Raw genomic sequence first — 13102 nt, forward strand, 5'->3', positions numbered from 1 at the left:
CCCGCGCTGCTCGGGGGTTACCCGCAGCTGGGACTTTGCCCGTGGCCGGCGGCGAGGGGAAAGAGGGTGGATCTGGCTCCTCGCCGCCCGGCCCGGCTGTAGGACAGAGTTCACCAGCGCCTGCTGTTCCCAGGCAAAGCCGGGCAGATTTCGCCGCCAGCCTTGAACTCTGCTCCCTGGCGCTGAGCAGGTGGGGCCCGGCCATGTGCAGTGGTCGGGGCCGGGGCCGGGGCCGCTCCGCAGTGCTTTGCCCTGGCGCTGAGCAACGGACAGCCCAAGGCGCGAGGGCCCGGAGCCGGCACCGACGCAGCCCCAGATGGGGGCAGCTCTCCCGCCCTCCCCACTTCCCGGGGCTCCATCGTTTGCCTGCGAGTTCAACTGCTGGGCCTCTGCCTAGCTCCTTATTGTCTGTAGGAAACTGACCCCCTCCGCCCCAAAGGTCCCATCCTGGGCAGCTGCCGACTCCTGCAGGCTCCACACAGCCGCCCGCTTGGCCCAGCCCTGGGTTCAGCTACTCGGTCATCCCCAGCGCCTGCGTCCTTCCGCTAGAGGGCAGGAGGAACCGTGTCAGAGCAAGGGGGGGCAGCCCATGGACAAAGAAAATCAGCAGAGACTCTTCTCCACATGGCAAACACCCCTTTTACAATCTTTTACCCATCAGTGGGTGGGCCCCGTCGCGCCAGGTGCCGCCCAGACCCCAGCCGAGATCAGGCCCCGTCGCGCCGGGCGCCGCCCAGACCCCAGCCGAGATCAGGCCCCGTCGCGCCGGGCGCCGCCCAGACCCCAGCCGAGATCAGGGCCCCGTCACGCCGGGCGCTGCCCAGACCCCAACCGAGATCAGGCCCCGTCGCGCCGGGCGCCGCCCAGACCCCAGCCGAGATCAGGCCCCGTCGCGCCGGGCGCCGCCCAGACCCCAGCTGAGATCAGGCCCCGGCGCGCCGGGCGCCGCCCAGACCCCGGCCGAGATCAGGGCCCCGTCGTGCCGGGTGCTGCCCAGACCCCGGCCGAGATCGGGGCCCCGTCGTGCCGGGCGCTGCCCAGACCCCAGCCGAGATCGGGGCCCCGTCGTGCCGGGCGCTGCCCAGACCCCGGCCGAGATCAGGGCCCCATTGCGCCGGGCGCTGCCCAGACCCCAACTGAGATCAGGGCCCCGTTGGGCCGGGCGATACCCAGACCCCGGCTGAGATCAGGGCCCCGTTGTGCCGGGTGCTGCCCAGACCCCAACTGAGATCAGGGCCCCGTTGGGCCGGGCGATACCCAGACCCCGGCTGAGATCAGGGCCCCGTTGTGCCGGGTGCTGCCCAGACCCCGACCGAGATCAGGGCCCCGTCGCGCCGGGCGCTGCCCAGACCCCAGCCGAGATCAGGGCCCCGTCGTGCCGGGCGCTGCCCAGACCCCGGCCGAGAGCGTGGGACAGAGCCAGGGTCTGAGTCCAGCGCCCGGCTGTTCGATGCACACTCGAAGCGGCACCCTCCCTGACCAGGAAGCAGCAGCCCTGCAGGAAATGACAAACCCTCCAGAAATGACTGTCACCCATCCACTTCCCGGAGCGGTGGAGCCGGAGCCCGGCTGAGCAGGGCCACGCCTGCAGTTACCGCTCCCCCGCCCCCACCTGGACCCCGAAGCAGCACTCGCGCTGGAGATGGGCGGGTGCTAGAGCTGGAGGCCTGGGGCGCTGGAGACGGGGATCTGTTCCCAGCTCTCTGGGTGACTGTGGATGAGTTGCTTTGGGGCCGCGTGGGCAGCGCTCAGCACCCACTGGGAGCTGGTCTCTGGAAAGTCAGTCCCTCCATTCGCTGGGCCTCAGTCCCCCCTGTCCTGGGGGTGATGCCCGGAGCTCCCAGCACCCGCAGCCATTGGGCGTTTACAAACTTCTGCCCCGTACGTTCACAGGGGGAAATAAACCATCCCAATTCTATTGTGTGAGAGCTGGTCCTGGTCCCGCTCCCAAAGAGCTTACAGTGAGTGTGTGCAGCGCCCGGCGCGACGGGCCCCCAATCTTAGTCAGGGTCTGGGCAGCGCCCGGCGCGACGGGGTCCTGGTCTCGGTCAGGGTCTGGGCAGCGCGCGGCCCGACGGGCCCCCGATCTTAGTCAGGGTCTGGGCAGTGCCCGGCGCAACGGGCCCCCGATCTCGGTCAGGGTCTGGGCAGCGCCCGGCGCGATGGGCCCCCGATCTCGGTCAGGGTCTGGGCAGTGCCCGGCCCGACGGGCCCCTGATCTCGGTCAGGGTCTGGGCAGCGCCCGGCGCAACGGGCCCCCGATCTCGGTCAGGGTCTGGGCAGCGCCCGGCGCGATGGGCCCCCGATCTCGGTCGGGGTCTGGGCAGCGCCCGGCCCGACAGGGCCCTGATCTTGGCTGGGGGCTGGGCGGTGCCCGGCGCGATGGCCCCCGATCTCGGTCTGTGTCTCTGCAGCACCCAGCGTGACGGGCCCCTGATCTTAGCCGGGGGGCTGCAGACACTGCCCCATTCACCTGACCCCTGGGAGAAGGTGGGTCGCTCCCCGGGGAGCCGAGCGCCCCGGGGGTGCAGGCCCGGGCACTGGCTGAGCGAAGGGTTAAAGGCGGCAGCGCAGCTGGCCGGGGCCGGGGCTAACGAGGTGCTAATTGGGCTGGGGAAGGCACCGAGCGGGGGGGGGGGGGGGCAGGGTAGCAGGAAGCGGCTCCCCAAGGTAAGAGCGGCTTCCCCGCCCCGTGTCCCTGCAGCCCGGCTCTGCTGGGGGGCATCGCGCCGGGTACCGTGGGGAGCTGGGCGGGGCCGTCGTGCCAGGCGCTGCACAGACTCGGTCCCAGAGACTTTCCCTGCCCTGCAGAGCTCCCGGTCTGACCAGACCAAGGCAGGTTCATTCTCCCCCACGTGACAGGAGGGGAAACTGAGGCCAAGCAGATGCCAGGACTTCCCACAGGTGAGTGGCATGAGTGGCTGTGTCTCCTGTGTCCCAGCCCGGAGCCTCTGTCCCTGGTCCTCCCATGCGGGCGCCCAGTAGCCAGCCACCTCCCCTAGCCACGAGCTCACATCCCGCGGTGTCCTCCCGCTGCCCGAGCCCCGGGGCCACGCCCTAGTGGTGTGAGACTCCCGGAGCAATGGCCCAGTCTGACCACGGCTCCGCAGGGGCCTGGCGCGTGACCCAGGGGCTGCGAATGGCAGCAGGTGCCCGTCCGGTGGGGCTTGGCTGGGTGCGTCTCTCTGATGCCTGCGAAGGGACTTTGCACAGGGGCACTGAACGCGCCCGCTGCCCTTGGTGCATCAGAGCTGCCCTCGCTCAGGGCTCGAGGTCGGAGCGAGACGCTGGCTCAGGCCTTCCAGGATGGGTGACGGGTCACAGCCCTGGGCTCCTACCTGGCGTTGAGCCTGGCCTGTCCCCGGCGCGCACCCATCTCCCAGCGCACGGGGCCAGCTCTCTGCTGAGCCCGGCTGGGCGCGGCGGGTGGCATGACTGCGGCAGGCGCGCTGGCATTGTCTTGGGGGCTGGCTGCAGTCGCTGTTCTGTGCCCACTCTCCCCAGGCCGTGCGAATTCCCCTGCGAACCCACACCATTCCTGGCCTGGCGGAGATGAATGCCCCATTCTCTCCGTGCCCAGCAGTTCTGGGCCTGCCACACGGGCCGTGCCCGGACCTCGCACCCGGGCTCGTGGCTTCGAACCGTCTCTGGGCTCTGCCCAACAAGGCACTTGGACTCCCGGGGGTGCTCCTCACGCTGGGGGGCTGCTTCTCCGCATGGCTGCAAAGCAGCAGAGCCCTGCAGGCCTCCTCACCCCGCCCAATCCCTGGCACTTACGAGCTGCAGGGAGCCCAGGAGTCCCGGCTCCCAGACCTGGCTCTAGGCACCCTGCTCCGGGCCTCCCTCTGCAGGGACTCTGCTGGGCACTACCTCCCCCCCACCCCATGCACTGGCAGCTCCGCCCCTGCTGCCCCGGGGAGTTTGCCAGGTGCCTCCACTTAGCTACCTGCAGGGCTCTCCCCGGCCCCGGGCACGGCACGTGCTGTGACCCTGCCCTGCTGGCCTGGGACAACCTGGCACCAGGGTCCCAACAGCCTCCTGCCCGGCCCTGCGGCAAGACACCCGTCTCCTCGGACCGGCCTTGGCGTCCGGGCAGGGCTGCTCTGGGGGTGCCAGGAGGGCTCCCGAAGGTCCCCGAGGGGGCTGAGGCTGCAGAGACCCTCACAAACGACTCCCTCCCCCGCCCCCCGGGGGGGGGCCTCTGCCTGCAAGGGGCTTTCTCCTCCCGCAGCAGTGCTCTGGGTGCCGCGCTCCTTCCAGCCACGGGACTGTGACGAGTGGGACTGTTCTTAATGTTTCCTCTGAATACTATGTGGGTGCCTCAGTTTCCCCTATGCATTTCTTAAGTCTCTAGGTGGTGGGGAAAGGCCAGTGCGCATAAATCACTGACACTCTGTCTCCCTGGCAACAAATGGCCAGGGCCCCTTCGCCCCCTACAAGGAAATAGCTAAAGGTGAACAAAGAGATCAGGTGACCTCCTGGCCCAGGAAAGAGACAAAGCCGGGAGAAGGAGGGGCTGGAGGGGGGTTCAGAGTTGGAGCTACCTGGGGACTAGGAGTGAGGGCAGACGGGGGTGTCTGGCTCTCTGAACCCCATAATGGACCCAGCCGAGGGGTCCCGTTCACCGCTGTACCTACAAGCTCTGTTTTAGACCGTGTTCCTGTCATCCAATAAACCTCTGTGTTACTGGCTGGCTGAGAGTCACGTCTGACTGCGAAGTGGGGGTGCAGGACCCTCTGGCTTCCCCAGGACCCCGCCGGGGCGGACTCGCTGTGGGAAGCGCACAGAGGGGCATATGCTGAATGCTCCCAGGAGAGACCCAGGAGGTGAAGCCGTGTGAGCTTCTTGCCCTGAAGACAGTCTGCTCCGAGGGAGAGGAGGCTCCCCAAAGTCCTGACTGGCTTTGTGGGGAGCAGTTCCAGAGCATCGCCCGGGGACTCCGTGACAACTGGTGGCAGCGGTGGGATATACGGCACCCCGTGAATGGCGCTTCTTGCAGTAAGTGACTGGGGAGCAGTAAAACAGAGGGGGGATAATGAGGACCAGGCGTGCTGAAGCTCAGAGAGGGACGGTTTCAGGGGGCGATTAACCCCTAGGAGTGTGTGACCAGCGAGAAGGACTGTTGGAGTAACGGGGTCCCCCTGAGGACTGCAGCGAGCAGTCTCAGGGGCGGAGGAGCTTGCTGCTCGACCTGGGAGAGAGAAGGACGTTTGCAGTAACAGGGTCCCCTGGGGATCGCAGCGAGCGGTCCGGGGCGGAAGAGTCTGAAGCTCGACCCTGGCAGAGAGGTGGTGACCACGAGAAGGGCTGGCACACTAGGGGTCTCCCTGGAAACCTGGGGGAGCTGAGAGCACACGGGCCTCTGAGTCCAAAGCAACTTGGGAACAGTGAAGTGATGGCCTATCACCATCTCCTCAAGAAGGACATTGTGATCCTGTGCAAAAAGAGAGGGTTACGCATTGGGAAGTTCACCAAGGCCCAGTGAATCGTGCAGCTGGAGGACGAGGACCGCTCTAAGGAGCAGATTCCTGACCCAGACGAGGTTACAAGAGGATCTGGGAGCAGCTGGAGTGGTAGCCAGGCATCCCCGAGAGTCTGGCCCCCAACCAGACGGGGGTCTTCACACTCGGGTTCCCCATCAGGGGATCGGAGACGGATGGGACTGGAGCTGAGTCCGAGAGAGTGAGAGGACCGTGAGAGACAGCGACCCGAGGAAGAGCTGCAGGAGAAGCAGCGGCAGCATGGACTGGCGCTGGTGGAGCGGAGAGGCATAGGGGGCTCCCCAGGGGTGAGTGGGGATAGACCCTGGTCTGCCAGTTCCGCAGGGAGCTCGACACTAAATTGCTGCCCCTGGTTGGGGGGGGGGGAGGGGAATGTGGATGCCCACCACATGGCCTTTGAGCAGGCAGGTGATTTGAACCAGGGGGACCCTGCGGAAAAGCCCCAGTATCTAGCTCCCTTGCTGGGTCCCAAGGCCACAGACGCCGTCAGCCAGATGGGTGGGGTGGTGGACAGGCTCCCACTCCTGGCCCCGGCCTATATGTCTGCGTGGAGTCTCCTGGGCTCAGGCCCCTCGGACCCCCAGTGGGAGCAGAAGGTGGGGGTCAATGGGGGGACATGCCTGGGGTGGCGAGACCCTGGGACACAGAGAACTGTTGTCGGGCCCCGGGTGGTGCAGCCGCAGGTGCTGAGGGGCTGTGTGACCTGGGTGAAGGTCCCCGGGACGAAGCCCCTCGCCCTGCCTATGGCCCGGATCCCTGTGCAGACCCAGGAGGGGTCAGGCTGGCTGGTCGTTGGGGTTCTCCAGGATATTGGCTGTGAGGTCCTGTTGGGGGGTGACTGTGTCTCTTTGGGACAGGATCCAGGCCCCTGCCCCTGTAATGGCCGAGGATTTTAATTTGAATCCCGCTAACCGATTGGCTAAGAGGGAAATGGTCAGTGAAAATGCAAATGACCTGGCTGGCAGAAGGGAGGGGCTGCTGGACTCAGGATACCTGCCTACCTGTAACCAGACCCCTGGGGCTGAGTGGGTCGCAGAGATGCTCCCCACCCCCCTGCACACCGGAGAGGGGGCTCACGCTGGCTCTGATGCTGTGACCAGAGCAGGGAGCTCGCTGCCTGCCCCCACTGGGACAACAAGGACGGTGCTGGGCACGGTGGGAGCTGAGACCCCAGCTGAGCGGGGGGACACCCAGGCAGGGCAGGTCGGCTGCCAACCAGGTTTGCCTAGTCCAGACGTGCTGCTGGGAAGTGATTACACAACAGGGAGGGAGCTATCAGGGACAGGGCTCAGAGGGGCTGTGACCCCAGGCCCAGCCAGCGAGAGGGAGCAGGTCCCACTCCCTTCCCCAGCCGCTGAATTCCAGACCGAGCTGCAGAGGGATCCCTCCTTGGAGAAGCTGAGGGAACTTGCTGGCCACAGCGCTGCAAACCCCCTTGGGGACGGCTGCAGGGACAGAGTCCTGTGGGAGAAGGGATTCCTGTACCGGGAATGGGCTCCCCAAGGGGAAGGAGAACTGGGGGGAATCGGGAGGCAGCTGGTGGTGCCCCAGGAATCCACAGGGTTCTTCCCATTCAAGCTGCTGGATGGGAGGAGAGTGAGGGGACCCCTGGACCCAGAAGGGGAGGATTGGGAGGAGAAGGGGGAAGACCCCTGGGTGGATCTCTTCCCTGAGGTGGGAGCCAATCTCCCCATCAGGTGTTCCCCGTTCAGAGTCACTGGGAAAGGAGCCCAGAACCTGGAGAGAGAGATCAAGGACATGCTGGCTTTAGATGTGATCCAGCCGTTCAACAGCCCATGGGCCTCACCCGTGGGGCTGGTCCCCAAGGGAGACGGGATGATCTGGTTTTGTGGGGACTATTGGAAGCTTAAAGCCATCACCGTGTCCAATGCCTGCCCCATGCCTAGGCCTGGGGAGATTCTAGACAAGCTGAGGGGGATGGAGAACGTGGCCCTGGCGTACGTCAAGGAGGCAGGACTGACGGTAAAAGCCGAGAAGTGCAAGGTGGAGATGATCAGAGATTGGCCCATTCCCCAGACCAAGAAACAAGTCCAGGCCTTTATCAGGATGGCAGGGTGCTACCAGAGGTTTGTACCCCACGTTAGCCCCCTAGCTGCCCCCACCCCTGAGCGATGTGCGAGGGGTAAGCCAGACGAGGTGGTCTGGACCGAGCAGGGCCAGAGGGCTCTCTGTAGACTGAAGGAGGCTCTAATCCAGGGCCCGGTAAATCTGGTAAACCCAGACTTTGCCAAGCCTTTTGCAGTGTTCACCAACGCCTCAGACGCAGGGCTGGGCACGGTGCTAATGCAAGCCTATGCTAAGGGCGGGAGCCACCCCACCGGGTACCTGAGCAAGAAACGGCTGCCCTGGGAGCAGAACTATGCGGCCTCAGAGAGGAAATGCCTGACCATGGTGCAGGCCCTTAGAAAGCTGCAGCTGTATAGTTTTGGGCAGCGTTACATGCAAGGGGCTGATGCCGAGCTGCTGGGGACAGAGACCCCTGGTCAGAGGGTGGCAAAGGTCCAGATGGGGGCTCTTAACCGAGAGCCCGAATTGCAGCCCTCCAGACTGGAGCGCTGGGAAAAGACCCAATCTCAGTTTAGACCCCAGGGGTACTGGGGTGGCAAAAGGGTACAGGCCGCATAAACCTTCCCACATGCAGCCAGCAAGCGCCATCAACCACAACAGACCCACGGGAGGATGTCAATCTGGAAAGTCCTGGTGTAACTCCCACTGAGGAATGGGACAGATGATGGGGCATCCATGGGAACATTGGTGGGTTCGAACTTCCCCAAGTCACTGGCTAAAGTGACCTTGCTCAGTTCAGTCTCGAAGGGGGGAGAGATGTGACGAAGTGGGACTGTTCTTAATGTTTCCTCTGAATACTGTGTGGGTGCCTCAGTTTCCCCTATGCATTTCTTAAGTCTCTAGGTGGTGGGGAAAGGCCAGTGCGCATAAATCACTGACACTCTGTCTCCCTGGCAACAAATGGCCAGGGCCCTTCCCCCCCCCCTCCCCAAGGAAATAGCTAAAGGTGAACAAAGAGATCAGGTGACCTCCTGGCCCAGGAAAGAGACAAAGCCGAGAGGAGGGGCTGGAGGGGGTTTCAGAGTTGGAGCTACCTGGGGACTAGGAGTGAGGGCAGACGTGGGTGTCTGGCTCTCTGAACCCCATAATGGACCCGGCCGAGGGGTCCCGTTCGCCGCTGTACCTACGAGCTCTGTTTTAGACCGTGTTCCTGTCATCTAATAAACCTCTGTGTTACTGGCTGGCTGAGAGTCCCGTCTGACTGCGAAGTGGGGGTGCAGAACCCTTTGGCTTCCCCAGGACCCCGCCGGGGCGGACTCTCTGTGGGAAGCGCACGGAGGGGCATATGCTGAATGCTCCCAGGAGAGACCCAGGAGGTGAAGCCGTGTGAGCTTCGTGCCCTGAAGACAGTCTGCTCCGAGGGAGAGGAGGCTCCCCAAAGTCCTGACTGGCTTTGTGGGAGCAGTTCCAGAGCATCGCCCGGGGACTCCGTGACAGGGACACCTGGGCGGCTCCTCCATTGCCCTGGGCGGTGGCTTCCCGCAGACGGTGCCCAGTGTGTGGGGCAGGGCAGGGCCCAGTTCCCTTGTCGGTGCGCCCGGCCGAGTGGCACTCACAGGGGTCTCTGCGGGAGCTTCCAGGCCTGGCACGTGGGGATTGGGGGCAGACCCAAGTGGCTACTTCCTGTGTTCTCGTCTCTTGCTCATTACACACGACTGGCGTGCGGCGTCCCCTCTGCGCGGGTGGGAACGGCAGCCCGGGGCGCAGGAGGGCTTGGGGTCGGGGCCGGAGGGACTTACAAGCTGGACCTGCACAAAGTGCTTCTCTAAGGAGTGAGGCAGGAGGGGTAGGGCCTCGGACGCCTGGGTTCTGTTCCTAGCTTGGCGGGGCTCATGGGCAAGCTGCTTCCCCCCGCTGAGCCTGGCGGTAAGGACCTGCCCTCTCTGCACAGCCCAGTGCCCGAGACGCGCCGCACTCGGCTGTCTCGGTGGAAGGCCCGGCTCGGGAGCGCGGAGGACGTTCCCAGCAGCGCCTGGCGTTACGTCCAGCCCTGAGCGGCACGGCTGGAACTGGTCCTGCCGCAGGGAGCCTTGGGAAGAAGGAAGGTGACTGAGGCGTTGCTGCTGTGTGTGCCCAGGGGAAGGCCGGCAGCGTGTCTCTTCGGACACCCGGGCTCCGTGTAAATACGCGCTGTACGTAGATGGTGATCTGAATTGCGTTACACCGGGTTTCCATTAAGTTTAACAGCTGCCCTCGTTACTGAGAAAGGTCAGAAATAATTAAGCTCCGTGATGGAACCAGGCAGCTAAAACACACCTGAGCGGAGGGGGTTTGGCGGCTGGTTATTGTTCCCTGGAGGGGGTGTCTGTGGGAGAAGCTGCGGGAAGCCGAGGAGGCAGCCAGAACCGGCACTGGGAGGAATGGGGCTCTGAGCAAAGCCGCCCTTGAGAGCGTTTTTGGGCAGAGTGCTGGCTGGGAAGGGGCTTGAAGCTCTTTGCTCACGCCGTCTCCCGGTGTTTTACGCCTGCTGCTCTGTGAGCGAACAGACATTGCCAAGCATTGTGTCACCCAGCTCCTCTGAACCCAAACAACCTGCTAGCCCTTGACTGTGGGCGAACTGCCCGGGCCCGAAAGGGGCACCAGTAGCACACTGTCCTCGCCCCGAAGAGCTTGAAAGAAAGACGGCCCTGGAAGGCTTAGCCCTGTGTTAGGGGGTGCACAGAGGCCCCAGGGACTCCACACCCAGATCTCCAGGGACTGAAGTCGTGCTCTGAGGCTGTGAAGAAGGGACGTGGCTGGAGCTGGGGAATTGAGGGAAGCGTCCGGTCCCGTCCCGGGGTTTTCCAGAGGCTGTCTCCTGGCGGAAGCAGCTCCAGGAGGAGGATGTCCTGTGTTTACAATAGCTGGGCAGGGCTCCTCTCCCCGTGCTTGACCCGTTCCCAGGGAAAGGGCACAAACAACCTCTTACCTGAGGGGATCGGGGGCGGGGGCAGCTGTGCTTTAAAGGGGCTCCCCATCTAGCACCCCGGCTTTCCTCTGGCTCCTTCGGAGCAGACCCTGGCACCTTCCGGGCGCTGTCCTGGGAGCGCTGAGACCCTGCGCAAGCAGCGTGGCCAGTCGAGGTCCTAGCCCGAAACGCAGCCGTGCGCCGACGGCAGAGCCCGACCTCCTCCCTGGGGAGCTCTCTGGGATTTGGAAAGTAGCCGGGTGACTCTTTGGGGAGGGTCTGAGTCCCGGCTGTTGGCGACCTGGGCGCCTCGTGCCCCCTCCCCAGAATCACTCGCCGCTTGGGAGAACTTTGGTCTGTAGTTTGTAGCTTCTCCTTTATTTCTCCCCTTTTGCAAATGGGAATCTCCGGCGGAGCCCCTCAGACCCGCTTTGCCTGCCCGCTGAGGGGGCCCTTCCCCTCTGCCTCGGTAGCATCCAAACCGGGAGGGAATGGGACCCAGGAGTCCTGATTCTCAGTCCCCTCCCCCTCCTCTAGGGATGCTGGGCTCAGGTCAGACTTCCTCTCTCAGACCCATTCCAGTGCTAGGTTTCAGAGTAGCAGCCGTGTTAGTCTGTATCCGCAAAAAGAAGAACAGGAGGACTTGTGGCACCTTAGAGACTAACAAATTTATTAGAGCATAAGCTTTCGTGGACTACAGCCCACTTCTTCGGATGCATATAGAATGGAACATATATTGAGGAGATATATATACACACATAAAGAGAGCATAAACAGGTGGGAGTTGTCTTACCACCTCTGAGAGGCCAATTAATTAAGAGAAAAAAAACTTTTGAAGTGATAATCAAGCTAGCCCAGTACAGACAGACAGTTAGATAACAAGTGTGAGAATACTTACAAGGGGAGATAGATTCAATGTTTGTAATGGCTCAACCATTCCCAGTCCTTATTCAAACCGGAGTTGATTGTGATAGAATTGATATGCAAACTAGACACAATCAACTCCGGTTTGAATAAGGACTGGGAATGGTTGAGCCATTACAAACATTGAATCTATCTCCCCTTGTAAGTATTCTCACACTTGTTATCTAACTGTCTGTCTGTACTGGGCTAGCTTGATTATCACTTCAAAAGTTTTTTTTCTCTTAATTAATTGGCCTCTCAGAGGTGGTAAGACAACTCCCACCTGTTTATGCTCTCTGTATGTGTGTATATATATCTCCTCAATATATGTTCCATTCTATATGCATCCGAAGAAGTGGGCTGTAGTCCACGAAAGCTTATGCTCTAATAAATTTGTTAGTCTCTAAGGTGCCACAAGTACTCCTGTTCTTCTTATTCCAGTGCTAGTCACTGACAGTGCGGGGCCAATCCACCCACTTCCTCGAGCCCGGAGCGGGACCTTGTCGTCACGGTGACCCGAGGGACGTGGGGTTTGGGGGCCGGGGGCAGAGCTCCGAGGGGGGGCGGGGCTGGGCCCCCCCACCACACCACGCCGCACTCCGGTATCGCAGGGCCGGGGGCAGAGCTCTTCCTTTCCAGGGCGGCGTCGGACAAGCGTCCACACAAGCTGCCTCCAGGCCTGATGCAACGTCTCCTGCCTCAGCGCAGAGCCCCCCCCGCAGGACAGCTCGCTTCGTATTGTGCTGCTGGGGCCTGGGCTCCCCTCCTGCTCCTGGGGGGCCTCCGCCCCCACGGGGAGCAGCCAGGTGCTGTTTGCAAGGTGCTGCTCGGACGCTGCCCCGGGAGGCCGTGCTGGGCCCCCCCGGGACTGACCTTTGCCGCTGCTCAGGCTGTCGGGGCGTATTGCACCAGAGGGGCGGAGAACGGCCTGCACGGCTCCGCTGGCGTCTCCTTTGCACGTGGCCGGGGCTCGGCTGGTGCCCCGAGGCCTGGAGCCTCGGGGGCTGAAGGCTGCGCTCGCTAAGGCGGGGAAGCATTGCCTAGTGGTTAGAGCTGGCTGTTTGGGGGGGGGGGGTATTGCTGAGATGGGGAGCCAGGACTCCTGGGTTCTATTCCCAACAAAGTGAGCGCCGCCTCCAGCACCCGACCCTGGCCTGGCGCTCGCCCTGCCTGCCCGTCCCCCTGCGCCGCCCGGGCACCGAAGCCAGGGGCTTTAACTTGTTGTCTCCCTCGTCAAATCCGCCCTGGGCAGGGAGGCGAGAACAATGGGCCGGTGCTGTGTGAAGTGCTGACAGCGGGTTTGCGCTAATCTGCTGGGTCCGCGGCCCATTCACTGCTGCGTGCAGGGGGCTTTAGCCGCCGGCGGCCGGGAGCCGGGTGCAGGGGAGAGGGGGCCGTGGCCAGGCTGGGGACGGAGCAGCGGGAAGATGTGCGACTGCTTCACCAAGGCTCTCGGCACGGCCTGGTCCCTGGCCGCTCCGTGTGGTAAGCCAAGATGGGGGCTGGGTGGGGGGGATTTTGGGACCCCGGGAGCTGGGCTTAGCCAGCTCCTCTGCAGTCGTGCGCACCCCCAAACCCACCAGCACAGCGGCCACGAGAGGCGCGCCTGGGCCCCCGGGTGTGGGGCTGAACAGAGCTGGCCTCGGGGGGCCCCACAGCGGGTACCGCTCCCAGGACGGGCGGTGGCTGTCTCCGGTGCTGGCCCTTTGCTCCCCCATCTCTA

This window comes from Chrysemys picta, chromosome 17 (assembly GCF_011386835.1).
Source record: "Chrysemys picta bellii isolate R12L10 chromosome 17, ASM1138683v2, whole genome shotgun sequence".
In the NCBI taxonomy this organism is placed as follows: domain Eukaryota; kingdom Metazoa; phylum Chordata; order Testudines; family Emydidae; genus Chrysemys; species Chrysemys picta.